This window comes from Meles meles, chromosome 13, assembly GCF_922984935.1.
Source record: "Meles meles chromosome 13, mMelMel3.1 paternal haplotype, whole genome shotgun sequence".
Classification (NCBI taxonomy): Eukaryota; Metazoa; Chordata; class Mammalia; order Carnivora; family Mustelidae; genus Meles; species Meles meles.
Genome location: NC_060078.1, coordinates 12972486 through 12985934, shown reverse-complemented (window position 1 = coordinate 12985934; position 13449 = coordinate 12972486). Strand labels below are relative to the sequence as shown.

General features: G+C 46.2%; 1 protein-coding gene across 2 annotated transcripts in view; it reads left to right on the top strand.

Annotated features, from left to right (window-relative positions):
• MINPP1 (multiple inositol-polyphosphate phosphatase 1) overlaps nucleotides 1–13449 on the top strand; it is a 72768-nt gene that overhangs the window by 45745 nt on the left and 13574 nt on the right. The gene's annotated exons all lie outside the window — the stretch shown is intronic.

Below are 13449 nucleotides of genomic sequence, written 5' to 3'. Positions count from 1 at the left end.
TTTGGGAATCTTTTTCAACAAATATTCTATAAAACAAAAGTCCAGGTTCAATATAAATTATGCCAATATGTACTGGTGAAACATGTCTTTGGATACATCCAGATGAGAAAGTTCTATTTAATTGCTAAGAAGCATTCTTACGTGGAGATAGGAAGGACACTAGTTTTGCTCTCCCCCTGAGAGACCAGCCTTAGTCTCTTCCTTACAATTTCTGTCCTTGCTCTTGCCTTTCCAAGGAGGTGTGAACCCTGGTATTGGTGTGGGACAAGAGAGTGCTTTTTCTGTCTGCAGTGTTGCTCCCTGAAACTTGCTGTCGCTCTTCGTGTTGGTGAGATTAGGACGAGAGCCCAGAGTTCTAGCGTGACTGTTAGTTTTATAGTCTTCTTAACCCATCCCGAATTCTGTCCATGGTGGGGAAAAAAAGCAATTGGGTTTCACAGTTTTTCTTGCCACTTTACTGCTGGTGGCTGAAAAGAGGCTCAGGAGAAATTAGAGTTTGAGGGGAGACAATGGAAGGAATGAATGAGAAACCATCCCCTGCCTTTTCCTTGCTGAGTGGGAGCCCGACCACGGAACTCCCAGGCACATACAGGGAACCAGAAGGGGCTGGGATTCTGCATGAGGCTGCTCGCAGGTCTTCGGGCCTTTCTCATACTGGAAACGGAAGGGAGCAGCCCGAGCTGCGAAACTCTTTCAGACAGGTGCTGCTGATTTTTGTCTCAGTCACCTCCGGGAGGGAGATTAAGTAATACTTGCTTTTCAAGTCTAGCTGTTCTCAGTCTTGCTCTTGAAAAAATAGAAGCCCAGCCGGAAGACTTCCTTCCAACCCGAGGGCGCATTATAAATCTCAAGAGAACTGAATTTTTTTTAACAGCTCTAAAAACTCTGGTTATGGGGCTGGGTGGCTCAGTTGGTTAAGCATCTGCCTTTGGCTCAGGTCACGATCTTGGGGTCCTGGGATTGAGTCCCACCTTGGGCTCCCTGCTCAGCGGGGAGTCTGCTTCTCTCTGCCCCTCCCCTCGCTCATTCTCTCTCTTAAAATCTTTAAAAAATAAAAGTTATTAAAGATGTTACAAGCACCACCACAAACAGGGGGCCATGCATTTGTTAGTACTTGTCACGTCTCATCTTAGGAGAAACATCACCTCCTGTTACAAAGTCATAATGTAACAAGTTACTTGATAAGTATCAGCGTACCTGGGGTTAACGAAGTCCCCCATGTGTAGAATTCTAGTTACCACTGCGTAAGGAAACAACGGCCTGAGCCTACCGTGTACTAGAGAAGGTGTTTCACTGACTCCACTTAATCTCCATTACGGACTACCGAGTCGGCCGTGTGAAACCCATTTTGCAGATAAAGAAATGAGGTTGGGAATGAAAGTGCTTTTTTTTTTTTTTTTTAAAGCACTTGACGCTTTATTCCATGTGTTTGTTCTATCAGTGATAAAGTGGAATTTTGACCGGGCTCCTACGGGGCACTGTGGTGTGCAGATTGTTTGAGTACGGCGCTGGATGATAAACTCCATAAATCTCTTGACTCTGCTCACCAGTGCAATAAAAATGCTGCCATTCTTTATCCTTTTCCGTAGCCACTGGCTCTAACTGCTGAGCTCAGGAAGATGCACCCTCAGCAGGAACGAAAGGGGACAAAAGCGTCACCCAAGTCTTTCACACGACCTTTTCCAAGACAGACCTTTTCCAAGACAGATCACTTCCTTCTGTTCCCTCAGGCTCAGCCAAGTGCACCACGCATCTGGTGTGGAAGGCTTTCCGAGTCAGCCCGGAGGGGCAGGTTCGTTGCCTGCGGTATTACAAACCATCCCTTAAAATTGAATTTGTAGTACTTCACAGCAAAACACAGTTCAGCCTTGCTGGAGCGTCTAGATGGTTTCAGTTCCAAATTAATGGGAACGGTAGCTTTATTGTGTGTTTACTTCCCTTCCCTTCACTCAGTAAAGCAGCCACTTAGGGGAGCCTCACTCCCATACGTACCTGTTGAGTCCAGAAAGCCAGGCTCCTTGAGCACACAGCAGGGGCAGCTGGCAGATGCCGCACCAGATAGCCATGAGGAAGATTCTAAGGGGGAGTGAAAAAGACAAGAATTTACTGCAAGTGGAGTATGTTACGCCACATCAGTGATCTCTGCCCCACACCATCCTATAAATATGCCTCTCTGATCCCCATTTCGATGACAGTGTGGCTTACAGAAAACACATGACTACTCAGTTTCCTTAACGCCAGTGGAGTCCCACTGCATATGGGAATAGCTAGAAAGTGTTTCCCAGTCTGAGGACCCGAACACAAAACTTGATTTCCTGTTGATGGCCACTTGACGGGCAGCCTGCAGACCAGCCGCATTCGGCATCATCTGGGCGCTTGGGCACTGACCAGTGGGATGGTTCCTACCCATCTGCGGCTCATTCATTTTCCTGAACCTTGGCTGTGGTGGCGGGGGACGCAGGGGGAGGAATTGGTCAGACGAGCTGTCCCCTGCCCTTTGTGAGCTGTCCTGATTCAGTTCCAGGCCCCATTTTCGTCTGGGCCTTCTCCTTCCTTTCCCGTTTCCGTTCCTGTCCTGCTTGGTATGGATTTTTATTCCCAGGAGGTTCTCCTCAAAGTGGGGCCATGTCCTAGAAGGGGAGGTTTGTGGGGTCCCAGGGCCCCTGCTCAGCCCCTTTCATAGCTGAAGTTAAGCCAGCCGCAGTCTGGCTGCTGTGCGCTCAGCGAGTAATCGTGGGTGACTCCAGGGTCCCCCCCTTCCATTAGCTGCTCCATTGCTCCACACAGAGGAGACGCTCGTGTGGAATGGGCCGTGGGGGTTTGTCCCAATGTCTCAGTTTGGGGGACCCTTGGAGGATACTTCACCAGCTTGTGTTGTAGAAGTTGTCGGTGGGGTGTTTGGTTTTATAATTTTTGCTGCTCTGTGTTTATGGGAGGCAATGGGTTGGAGAAAGTTAAAAAGTTATGCCATCATTTGCCATCTTCTCAGATTCTTGCCAAGTCTTTTAAGAGAGTCACCACCATTCCCCTCTCTTCTTTTTTGAAGTCCTTGTTCACATACTTGGCCCAAAATTGGGTTGTCTTCCATTTACTGAGATGTATACGGTTCTTTACATATTCTGGATACAGGTTCTTTAATAGAGGAATGTTTTGCAGATACTTTCTTCTAGTCTGTGGCTTCTTTCGATCAACACTCTGGCATGAGGTTTATTGTTGTGGTTTCATGGGTGGTGGTTCATTCACTCTCATTGTATTACATTGTTCACGAATATACCTCAACGTACCCCTTCATCTTTTGAAGGACATTAGGGTAGTTTCAAGTTTCTGGTTACTAGCATGGTGCTTTTATTAGTGTTCTCGTGCCTCCTTTGGTGAGCATCTACATGCATCTCTAAATCTGTATGCGATTCCATTAGGAGCAGAACTGCTAGGTCATAGGGTATGCATACATTAGGTTTTGGTACTCACTGCTAAACATTTTCCTAAAGAAACTGTACCAGTTCACCTTCCTGGTGACGGTCCGTGGAAGTGCCATTTGGCTGACATTCTACTTGGTCTTACGTGTCTTTTTTACTTGAACCATTTTTGTAGTGTGTTGTTTCATCGTGCTTTTCATTTGAATTTCTTAGATAATTAATGAAATTAAGCGCCCTTTCAAATGGCCATGACACAGCTTCTTTCGTGACATGCATGTTTGAGAATCTTCTCCACGTTTTTCTGCCGGATTCTCTGCCCTTTTCTTGTGTTGAGCCATAGGCTCTGGTAGCTTTTAGATTTTTTCTCTCTGTCCCTGATATTCTGAAGGCTAAGTGTGAAATTGTCTTTGTTCTATATGAGAGGGTGGACCTCAAAGCCCATGTCATTTCCCAGCGCTGCAAAGTCTTGATTGTCTTTCTTTAAGTATTATTTCTCTGCCATTTCCTCCATTCCCATCTACTGGAACTCCTGTTAGGTGGATGTGGGATCCTTTCCATCGCTTCACCTGTGACTTGGTCCCCAATCCTCTTCACTGCTTTCTGTATTTTTTTTAACCCTTTGTCTCTCGATACTGCTTTTTTATTCATTTACTTTTTAGAGCGGGAAAGAGGGGAGGAGGCACGGGGAGAATAATAAGGAGGCCCCATGCCCAGCAGAACTGAGGTGGGGTTCGACCCCGCGACCCTGAGATCATGACCTGAGCTGAAATCAAGAGTCTGAAGCTTAACCAACTGAGCCACTCAGGCACCCCTCTTAATACTGCTTTCTGAGTAATGTTCTTACTACTCCAATCTGGTGAGATGGGTTTTTTGGTTTTTTTTAAATTCATGACTACTCTTTAAAAACTTTAATATTTATATAAATATAATTTCTAGTACTTCTAATTGGTTCTTTTTCATATCCACCTGTTTTGTTTCTGTGTTTTATCTTTTTTTGTTCTCTTAAACTGAAGGTTAATCTTCAGTTTATCTCTTTGGTCATTCTGAACATTTATTTAAGTCTTTGTCAGCCTGTAGCATAAAATTCATTTTCATTTCATCCTGAATGAACTCATGTTCGCTTTGTTGATTTTACTTATTTATTTTTCTTTTCCTAGCATTAGATTTCTTTCTGGAAATGTGTCTGGCACACTTGTTTCACAGAGAAGTTGTGTGTGTTTCTCCCTGCTTTCTCTCCTTCTCGTCTTTCATTCTGCCCTCACCTCGAGCGGCTGCAACAGAGATTCCCAGTCCCAAACCACATCTCACGACAATGCTCCGGGGTGTGGTGTGTCACTGAGCCGCTCCTGGTCCTCAGCACTGTCCTGCCGGTTCCCGAGGCACAGTGCCCCCTGACCCCCGGTCGGCTACTTCCTCTTAGGCCATGTCTCCTGAGAGTGGGTATGCAGCGGTTTCATTTCATCCTTTGAAACCCCAGACCCTGGTTTCAAGCAGCAGATCATTAATCTCTCATCCCATTTGGAACATTTTTAGTCCCCATTAAATTCTGGAGGTCGTGGACCCCGTGACCTCTGCTGCTTCCTGGTCGGGAGCAGCCCCTCTCACTGCTCCGTGCTGCTCGTCTGTTCCGGTTCATGGGCTGTGTAGCCTGTGTGTGAGGCCTTCCCATCTTGTCTCTTTTTAATACCATATTATTATTTGAGCAGGAGAGGTATGTCAACGTAAGGACCTCCTGACCATCTTGACCAGAAATCCAACTACTGTGTATGTTTTCAATATTGGTGGCTATTTCCAAATGTGGGGGAAAGTATGAAACTTCTCTGGACCCCGGCTTATTCAGCTGTAAAACAAGGCTTTTGGACTGAGATCCTCAAAGTCCATTCTACTTCTGAATTCTGTAGTTTATGTGACCTAATGCCTATGGTTGTATCCATGTTCACTCAGACCATTTGTAGTAGGGGGATTGGAACCCACGGCTTCTGCTTTCTGGCTCAAGAATTGCAGCTGCCATAACTCCAAACAGAAGGCCGGATAAGGTTCCCAAAGTAGAACCTCTCTGATCCAAAAGTTGATCTTTTTGCAAAGACCAAAGGGCAGCCACTGAGAAAGAAGCTTTTTAGCGTGGTCGTTACAGTCTCAGAAACCCAGGAACAATAATCAGGGGTGAGCGCCTTGTCTGGAGCAGAGATGGAAAAGATTCTGACTGGGGAATGGATGCCTCTTGGGTCGTGAAAGCGGTTAGAGGTACCACACCATCAAGGAAGTAGGGCCCGGCCAAAAGTACCGGTGGCTTTTCATCTCTCCGCTAGACGAAGTTTTTAAAAGTCACAAGAATGTGAAACTTTCAGAAAACTGATAACGTTCTTTTCAGCCAATTCAAGAAATCCAGGCTCTGGTTCTGCCATGCTAGCGGCTAGTTTGCAGAGTAGCTAAAGGCTGTCTGTGGACAGTGCGAAGGCTGTATTGTGTTTGCGGAAGAAACAAAAGCACTAAAGGTCAGCCCCTGGGGTCTCCTGTGATCTCTGCCATGCACTAGCAATGGGACTCGATACCTTCGTGTCTCACCTGCTTGTCCTCCTCTGGAAAATGAAGAGAGATTGTTAGTGATAGACCAAGCAAAGATAGACTCCACCTGTACAGGGAGACCTGTTGGGGGCGGTGCAGGAGGGGGGAATCTTCTTCCTCTGTGAATTCTGTCCTTTGTTTCTTAAGCACAAAGGGTCCTGATCAGCTGAATTAGTTCAAATTTTCAAAACCCCAAAAGTCAAAAATAAAAGATGTTAATAGAAGTTGATTTAATTTTCAAAGGTGGTGAGGATGAGTGAGTAGGAATTTGGAGCAACCGCTGGAAAAATCCAGCCCGGCTCTGACTTGGAGGAGCCGGTGCTGAGCTCTCTGTCCACCACACCTGCAGCTCCATTTTAGGAGCTCTGCTGGCATGACCCATGATGTGGATTGGTCTGGAAAAGAAGCATCTGGTGGGGCATCTTTTTATTGTCTCTAGCACTGGGCCTCAGCTCAGCTCACCACGCCTGAGTGGATCATGACCGCCCACAGCTAATCCAATGCTCAATTCTTCCTGCTCGTGATTTAAAGCAAGCACATTAATTCCCAAAGCAAACAAGCACAGGCTTTCCCCAGTCCAGACCAAATGCACATCTTCTCCCTTAGGCCAAACGGCAGCCCTGTGACGGATAAGTGAGGCCTGCAATGACTTGGGACCGAGGGGAAGAACTGAGGCTTTTGTGCCTTCCGCAAGGAAAGAGGCTTTGTGAGAGCAGTCCCTGGGGGCCAGCAGGACCCCCGCATCCTGAGTTCAGAAAATGAAACCAGAGGAAACAACCCAAAACGTCTGTCTCTTGATGCCTTCTGTGACTTGCTAGTTCTGGAAGCTTAAACCTCCCTTCTGCCCGCTCTCATCCCCTCTCTCACACCCTGTCCTCAGCCCAGGGCAGGGTAGAGGGCAATGCCATTGACAAGGGAAGGAGTCAAGTTCTGAGAGCAGAGGGCAGGTTTGGAGGGCATCAGGTCAAGGGCCTGCGTCTGTCCTCTTTGTCCCTGTAACTAATTGACTTCTGAACTAGGCGGTGGGGTGGCAACGGGGCTGAGGGGAGGGAAAGGGGAGGAGAGAGGCATTTGGAAGCCCGGTCCCTTCCTTCTCTCCCTGTGTAAATGTGACCTGGAGGGGGCTGTGGGCTGAAGCCGACACACCATCCATGTGCACGCCAGCTTCCCGGTTCCTGATCTCAGGCATGCCGGCAGGCAGACAAGAGCAGAGGGACCGACCGGCTGTGTGTGCACCCGGCTAGGCCGGGACAAAGTCCCTCCCCTAGAGTCTTGCCCTCCCGCGGTAGCCCATGAGGGAGATAGTCTTGTTACGGGTATTTTTCAGAAAGAGGTTCCTTGTCCAAGGTCAGGGAGACAGATCCCAGCAGTCAGACTCCTGAGCCGGTGCCCTCGCCCATGGTGTGTGCTCCCCTCCCCTCTCCCCAACACACAGCTGCCAACAGTATGGCCGCCATGGCCCAGCCTCGCCCATGCACAGCAACACACTGTCCATGCCGCAGGCTGCATTCACGCTTCCACCAAAGCCAAACTGCCACAGGTCTGTTTTTCTTCACAGAAATTTGTCAAAATCTGAGTTTGTTGGTCATTCCTCAAACGCCAACTAGTTTAAACAGCTCCTTTTTGTAGCATTTATGTGTCATTTTGGGAAGGGAATGGGCCCGTGATTATTCTTTTCTGGAATGTTTCAGCAACAGAGCTGCCGAGCTACAGTTGGACAGCTGAAGGCCGGGATGGGGGTGTTTCTGTTCTCAGTGAAATAGGGCTTTAGTGACGCTGACGTGAAGTCAGTTCAGGATGACGAGGATGTCAGCCAGGGGACGAGAAGACCATATTTCCTCTCAGGAGTCTGATTGGGTGCCCTTGGCAATCACTAGGTCCGCCCAGAGGAGGAAGGACATAGAGGAGCTCTATATGCACTGGGATTACCATCCACTTTTAGGTGATTAAAAAAAAAGTATTGAATATATTCAAGGAACTACTTCAAGGAATAACACCTTTCCCTGCCAAACACAAGCATCTTTAGCACATAAAATGACTTCCTTTTTCAGGTAACACTGACTTTTTAAAATGACCGGCTTGAACTTTGCTGAGCTAGAAAGGTGAGGCCCAGATTCTCTTCTTCTCCCTCCTTCCTGCCCACATATTAATGGCTATTAACTAAGGCTGATTCATTCTTAGGTAGTTGTGCAATAACAACTCACACGAGTGTCAAAGGTCACGGTAAAATGGGACCATGAAAAGAAATGTAATGGGTAGAGCTGTTCCCCAGTTCAATGGTAAGACATTATGGCTTCCTTGCCGTTGTTTCAAGTGTTGTCATTCTCTGATGATGCTCTTCAAAGAGAACCAGGAGACCTATTGTTTCCCAGTTGGCCGTCCCCATACGTGCTAGCAGAGTTCATCTGAATCTGATGCCCAGGGGCACCTGGGGAGCTCAGTCAGTTGAGGGTCCAACTCTTGGTTTCAGCTCAGGTCATGATCCCGCGATTGTGAGATCGAGGCCTGCCTGGGGCTCCACGCTCAACAGGGGGTCTGCTTGAGATTCTCTCCCTCTCCCTCTGCTCCTCTCCCTGCGCAGGCTCCCTCTCTCTGTAAAATAAATAAATCTTTAAAAAAAGAAAAAAATCGGATGCCCAGAAGGTATGCCTCCTACGTCAGGCACACCTGAGCGTTTCCTGAGGCTCCCTCCCCATCCAGGCCCGGGAGAAATGACACAGCCCCTACCTCAGAGCTCCTGGTCTCTCTCTGCAGGAGACAGACCCTGGAGAGGGCCCTTGTTACAGAAGCGCTAAAAGGGAGGCACAGAGCACTCAGGGGGAGAAGCCTCCTGGAGAACATGACCCCTGCGTGGGCCGCGAGGGCCCAGCAGCCGCCACCTAGTGAGAAAGCTCAGCAGAGCGACGCTGAGGGAACGGCAGGAACATGTCTGTTAATCTCACAGTTATGAAACTCGAATACTCTTTTTTTTTTAAGATTTTATTTGACAGAGAGAGAGACACAGCCAGAGAAGGAACACAAGGAAGGAGGGGGCAGGCAGAAGGAGAAGCAGGTTTCCGCTGAGCAGGGAGCCCAGTGTGGGACTCAATCTCAGGATCCTGGGATCATGACCCGAGCTGAAGGCAGACGTTTAATGACTGAGCCACCTGGATGCCGCAAACCTCGAATACTCTAGATGTAGGTCTAAGCAAAACAGCTATAGCAACTGCTGGTTTTCCCGAAAAGCATGAACACGAGGCCTTTGTATTGAGGCAGACCTGATTCTACCATGTATGGACCGTAATCCGGAGGCTCTAGGGTACTATCTCTCTCTGAGCCTGAGTTTCCTTATTTGTAAGATCAGCATCATACTTACTTTGTGGGTGGGTTTTAGGGGTTACGAGAGATGGCACATGTACAGACCTGTGACGAGTAGGGTTGCTGGATTTGGCAAATAAAAACACAGGAACCCAGTTAGATTGGAACTTCATAAAACGACAAATAATTTTGGAGCATAAGTATGTCCCAAACGTTTCATGGGACATATTTACACTCAATAATTATTTGTTGTTTATCTGAAATTCAAACTTAACCGGGCATCCTCTATTATTTTATCTAATATAATAAATTCTCATCGTAAATGAACTGTAACTCAGTAAGTTATTGGCATAATGAGTATTTTTTTTAAATTCTGGGAAGTACTGACTTGGAGTAAGCAGGAATTTTGGACACTACCTGATATGTGGGTATGGATGTGCAAACATGTGGATGTTTACATGTTGCAGTGGGAAAGCTGTTAGTTAATGTAAGGAATTCAAAAGCTTCTCCAGGATTTACAAACATATAAAGAATTTTTTTTCAAGTTGGTTACCACCACCAGCAACAGCAACAAAGTCAAGACATTCCTAAGAACGATTTCAAGTCTAAAGTCCAATCTAACACCCCCCCTCCACCCCCAGATCTGACTTTTGGCACTTCACAACCTTGAACTTCTTAGGAACTTGAAATGCTATAGCTGTTGACCTTTTTTCAAGGCATAAAGATAGCTGCTGGGCCCTTACTAGGTCAGATTCTACGTTTATGGCCTTTCTCCTAATCGCGCTGCTGGGTCCTTGCCTAATGAGAGGACGGCGCCCAGCAGCCCAGCCAGAGGAGCAGAGTCTAGAACTTCACAGGACACAACTTACACCGACAGCTCTGGGGAGGGGTTCAGAAGGGATAAGATAAGTCCCCTGCCCTCTAAGAGTTTATAATGATGCTATTGGGTCTGGGGAAGGAAAGAAGGATCATCGTTGCACGGAGTCACTTCCTGCAACGTCTGCTGTGCACGGGTGAGGTTGGCTTCAGTCTCCCCAAAGCTCCCCGGTCCCTGACACACACTAGAGGCCTCCTGAACAGTTCCTGGGTAAATAAACCGGTGTGGGCGGGATTCCCGCAGGAAGGGCTCAGGGAATCGTTGAGTCGGAAATGGGCCTTACAGGAAGAACCCTTGCTGACCAAAAAATCGTCCTCGTCGTCATCGTAGAGCCGCCGTGTGCCATGAACCAAGCACGGGGCAAAGTAATTTACGTAAACTCTGCTCAGACGTTTCCAGTACCCTTTACAAGGTTAGGTCCACGTGGCCCAAAAGCCCATTTTTCTTATGCCAATCAGGTTGAGTTTTGACCCTTCAGGGAGATCTTCCCTGCCCACACTATCAAAGAGCACGCCTTCTTGCTCTCCTCAGCCCTATTCCTGCATGGCTTTTATGACCACTGAATATGAATTTATTCATTCTCTTTGGTCTGCCTCTCTGCGGTTCCTGAGGGCGCGAGATGTGTCTGTGTCTTTGCTGCTGCGTTCCCAGCACCCACCAGCCATCTCATTTCCTGGCACTTAGTAGACCCTCAGTAAATATTTATTGAGCAAGTGCATCATCTGCACAGAATCATCTCCTCAGCCAAAAAACCAGCCAAACAAACAAAAAACACAACACCTAAAAACAAAACAAAAAAACCCATAGCTGACAAGGACTCGCCTCCGAGTTCCCAGATCCAAACATCCAGTGGTGGGCATCTTTTTCTTTCCTTTTCTTTTTTTTTTTTAAATTCTGTGTGTGACTCGAATGCGTAGCTGAAGATGAGGGTCTCCTGGCGGGCATGCCACTGTAAGGAAAGTGTGCGGACCCATGCTAAAATCTCACAGATGAAACGTCCTCTCTGCAGTTTTCCACATAAAGCTTTCTAGAACATTCTCTACTGTAAGAAACATGACGCCCAGGGCCTTTACTCAATATAAGCTTGTTTCTGTGGAGAGTTTCTAATCACCCATCATATTCTCGTGAATGTTATTTTATTTTAATTCCAGTAGAGTTAACATACAGTGTTTTACTACTTTCAGGTGTATGCTGTAGTGACTCAGCAATTCTCTCCATTCCTTAGTGTTCATCAGGACAAGCGTGCTCTTCATCCCCAGCACCTGTCTCCCCCACCCCACCCCCTCTGCTCTGGTGGCCATCCGTGTCTTCTCTGTAGTTAAGAGTCTGTTTCTTGGTTGACCTCTCTTGCTCTTTTTTTTTTCCTTTGCTCTTGTTCTTTCCGACTTTAAAAGTGAGACAACACCACCATAAGCAACACGTATATTTGAATTAAAATGTATTTTCTGTGACCTTTACACATGAAAAGATGCTCAACCTCATTCAAAGTAAGAGACAGGGAAGTGATAACTACTGATACCACTTCTCACCTGTCAGGTGGTGAAAATGCAGAAGTCTGACAATGCATCTTATTGGCAAGGCAGTAAGGAAGCAGCCACTCAGACACATTCCTGGTGGAAGGCAGCCTGTGGTGTGCACACATGATGGTCTACTCAGCCATTAAGAAAAATGGGGAAGCCATCTTATGTACTGGTATGGAGTCATCGCCATGTACTTTAAGTATTTTATTTTGTAGTGTTTTAAGCAAATGTATTATTTTTAGCAAAAAAAAAAGCACAAAAGCGAGAGGTAGATCTTTATAGTATGATACTTGTGTAAATAGGGGAGGGAAATATGAGTATATATAGGCATTTGTTCATGTTTTTTAAAATAATGGAAAGATAGGGGATGCCTGGGTGGCTCAGTCGGTTAAGTGTCTGCCTTCGGCTCAGATCATGATCCCAGGATACTGGGATTGGTCCCACATCAGCTCCCTGCTCAGTGGGGAGTCTGCTTCTCCCTCTCTCTTTGCCCCTCCCCCTGTCCATGCTCTATCTCTGTCTGTCTCAAATGAATAAAATCTTAAAAAAAAAAAAGGAAAGATAAACCTAAAACTAATAAAAATGATTAGCTACGAAGAAGGGAAACTAGGCTTTTCTCAATATATATACTTCATTTAAAATTTTTATTTGTGACATATTTACACTGAGAAGAATTATTTCACACTAATTTAGAATATAGTGTTTTGGGGCAGCTAGCTGGCTCAGTCAGTAGAGTGTACGGCACTTATCTCAGGTTGTGAGTTCAAGTCCCATGTTGGGTATAGAGCTTATGTTAAAAAGAATAGGAAAAAACCCGTAATATCTTCGGAAATATTTTAAGAGCAAAAATAATTTTAAAGAAACTTAATGTATAGCCTATAGTCTTATTGTTAGTGGTTATGTTTGGTTTTTAAATGTTTGATGTTATTATTTATTTATATGATTTATCATGTTGTTAGAAATCAAATCTTTTAGCCTAACAAAGCTGCAAATATAAAATAAAAGATAGTAAGTAAAATCTTTGCAATATTAAATTTGAATTGAAACTATTAGCATGACCTTGACTACCTTTCCCAAAAACACACAGTTAATAGTTCTGTCCAGTGAGGCCCAAGAACAGTGACAGTCCAATAGTGAAGACCAGTTTCTGTTCTCCAAATGCCATTTCCCATCAGAAGGAACCAGGGCACGTTGGAGGAGTGACTGCTTCCTGGTCTGGAGCAGGAGCCTACGAGATGATCCTGGGGAATCTTTGGGGCCCATGGCAAGTCTCAGGCATCTCAGACTGATGGGGTCCTGTCAAAGGACCAGAGCCAATCCGGAGGAGCCCCTAACCGGCCAGAGATGAGACCATTTGAGCATCAAAAACAATTGCTGCCATCAACTAAAACACATTGAATATAGAAAACACTGAGTTCATAATGATACTTAAAATGAGAAATCCAAACATATGACACAAACCATTCCCCGCTGAAGGCAGCTGGCACATTAATTCCTTACTTTGAAAACTGGTCATTAAAAGGAAAGAATTAAAATTCACCTTGCCTCGAACTCCTCTTCTTTGTGGAGTGGCCACACAGGCCTGGAACTGCCTGGTTGTGGAATTTCTTTAGAAGATTTATTTATTTATTTTTAAAGATTTTATTTATTTTCAAGAAACAGAGAGAGCACAAGCAGGGAGGGGAGAGGCACAGGGAGAAGCAGGCCTTCCCACTGAGCAGGGAGCCCGACGTGGGACTCGATCCCAGGACCCTGGGATCCTGACTGGAGCCGA